Source organism: Phoenix dactylifera, chromosome 10 (assembly GCF_051530095.1).
Source record: "Phoenix dactylifera cultivar Ajwa chromosome 10, Ajwa_hap1_PhDact_Kaust_v1.1, whole genome shotgun sequence".
NCBI lineage: Eukaryota > Viridiplantae > Streptophyta > Magnoliopsida > Arecales > Arecaceae > Phoenix > Phoenix dactylifera.
The window spans coordinates 6,401,449-6,404,584 of NC_143199.1; positions in this window are offsets into that span (position 1 = coordinate 6,401,449).

Sequence of the window (3,136 nt, forward strand, 5' to 3'; positions counted from 1 at the left end):
ATCTTCTCAAGTAACAAACTGCCATCTTCTAGCAACTTCCTGATGAAGTGATATCTCAGCTGTATGTGCTTCGTTCTCGCATGAAACATTGGGTTCTTAGCTAAGTGAATAGCACTCTGACTGTCGCAGAATAGTACACTACAGTTCTGTTCTCTGCCCAGCTCTTTCAGAAGATTTTGTAGCCAAATCATCTCCTTACTGGCTTCTGTAATGGCAACATATTCTGCCTCTGTTGTCGAAAGAGCAACGATCTTTTGCAATTGTGAGAACCAGCTCACTGCTGTTCCGCCTATGGTATAAACATACCCTGTGGTGCTTCTTCTAGTGTCAGTATCACCTCCCAGGTCTGCATCCACAAAACCTTGTAGTGTTTGATTGCCTTTTCTATAACACAAGCCTACATTTCTGGTACCTTTCAAATATCTTAGGATCCACTTGACAGCCTCCCAATGTTGTCTACCCGGATTGGCCATGTATCTGCTCACAGCTCCCACTGCATGTGCAATGTCGGGTCTCGTGCATATCATAGCATACATCAAGCTGCCTACAGCTGAAGCATATGGTACCCTTGACATCTTCTTCAGCTCCTCATCATCCTTGGGTGATTGCTCTTTTGAAAGTTTGAAATGGCTCGCTAAAGGTGTCTTCACAGAATCTGCATCTGTCATATTGAATCTATTCAACACCTTATCAATGTAGTTAGCTTGAGAAAGCTTCAGTGTTCCAGCCACCTTATCCCTTTCAATCCCCAGCCCAAGCATCTGTTTTGCTGCACCCATGTCTTTCATTGCAAACTTTCTTGATAGCTCTTTCTTCCATCTTTCAATCTCTTGTAGGTTCGGTCCGGCTATCAACATGTCATCAACATACAAAAGTAAGATGATAAAACTGCCATCAAGTACCTTAAGATAACAGCAATGATTTTCTTGACATCTTACAAAACCATTGTTGATCATGAATCCATCGAACTTTTTGTACCACAACCTCGGGGCCTGTTTCAAACCATACAAACTTCTCTTCAGCTTGCATACAAGGTTCTCCTTGCTAGGGACTGCAAAGCCGATAGGTTGCTGCATGTAGATGTCTTCATCAATCTCTCCATGGAGAAATGCAGTCGTAACATCCAACTGCTCCAAATATAGATTTTCTGCTGCCACAATACTCAGAATCACTCTGATTGTTGAATATTTGACTACCGGAGAGAAAATCTCAGTGTAGTCGATACCTTCCTTCTGTTGGAAGCCTTTCACAACCAACCTTGCTTTGTACCTTGCTGCCATCATGTTCCTCTTTAACTTTGTAGACCCACTTGTTCTGTAAAGCCTTCTTGCCTTCTGGTAGTGAACTGAGTTCCCAAGTTTGATTTCTATCCAAGGACTTCATCTCGTCCTTCATGGCTAACACCCACTTCACCGAATCTTCACTTTCCATGGCTTCTTCATAACACTCGGGTTCACCTCCATCTGTCAATAGCAGATAATGTAAAGAGGATGAATATCTATCCGGTTGTCTCGAGATTCTTGTTGATCTTCTCAGCTGTGGTATACTTGGTTGAGGTTGTGCCACAACAGTTTCTGAATTTTCAGGATTTTTCTGAAAACTTTTGGCAACATCTTCTTCTGTAATCTCTTGCAGCTCAACTTGCTGTTTTTCCTTGCTTTGCTCCCCTGCACTCTCAAGATCTGAAGTATTCTTGTCCTTATAGAGAACTCGCTCATTGAATATCACATCCTTGCTTCTGATGACCTTCTAGTTCTGTGCATCCCAGAACTTGTAACCAAAATCATCTGTACCATATCCAATGAAGAAACACTTTCTGAACTTTGCATCTAGCTTGTCCCTTTTCTCTGCATTAATGTGCACAAAGGAGACACACCCAAAGACCCTCAAGTGTGACAAATTTACTATTTTTCCTGTCCACTCTTCTTCAGGCAATTTGCAATCTAGGGGAACCGACGGGCCTCTGTTTATTAGATACGCTGCGGTGTTGACTGCCTCAGCCCAAAACATCTTGGGCAAACCAGCATGGATCCTCATACTATTGGCTCTCTCGTTCAGGGTTCTGTTCATTCGCTCAGCCACCCCATTTTGCTGCGGTGTGCTCGGTATTGTCTTCTCCATTCGGATTTCATTCACTGCGCAGAATTCCTTGAACCCACTGCTGTCATACTCACCGCCATTGTCAGACCTTAGTCGTTTTATCTTTGCACCAGATTCATTCTCCACCAGACTTTTCCACTTTTTGAAGGTGACAAATACCTCTGATTTGTGCTTCATGAAATAAATCCAAACCTTTCTGGTAGAGTCGTCAATGAACGTGACATAATAGTGTGAGCCTCCAAGAGATGCAACCGGTGAAGGCCCCCACACATCTGTGTGTACAAGCTCTAGCTTTTCTGTCTTCGGTGTTCTTCCACCCTTTGAGAAACTAACCTTTTTCTGCTTCCCAAATATGCAGTCTTCACAGAGACCTACATCAACAGTTTTCAGATCTGCTAGCTTGTTCTTCTTCACCATCATCTTCATACCTTTCTCACTCATATGTCCAAGTCTGCGATGCCAAAGACAACTATCTGCACCTGTTTCTGTTAATGCCACCGTATCCTTGGTGTCATTGGTCATGTAGAGAGTCCCCAACTTGTTCCCACGTGCTATCACCATAGCTCCTTTGGTGATTTTTCATGAACCACCTACGAAGGTAGTAACATACCCTTCGCTGTCAAGCTGCCCAATAGAAATCAAGTTTCTCTTCAAGCCTGGGATATGCCTCACATTCTTCAGTTTCCACACTGACTGATTCATCATCCTGATATGAACTTCACCTATCCCCACAATATCTAAAGGCTCATCATCAGCGAGATAAACCTTTCCGAAGTCTCCTGCAGTGTAGTTTAGCATACACGCCTTCCGTGAGGTGGAATGAAACGAAGCTCCAGAGTCTAGTATCCACGATTCCATAGGGCTGTCCACGCTGAGAATCAAAGCATTGTTGGCTTCATCTGTGGTTGCATTCACGGACACCTCGTTCTGCCCCTTGCTTGGATTCTTCTTTCTAAGCCAACAATTCTTCCTCGTGTGGCCCATCTTGCCACAATGCCAGCAGCCATCGCCTTTCGATCTAGACTTGCTCCTCCTC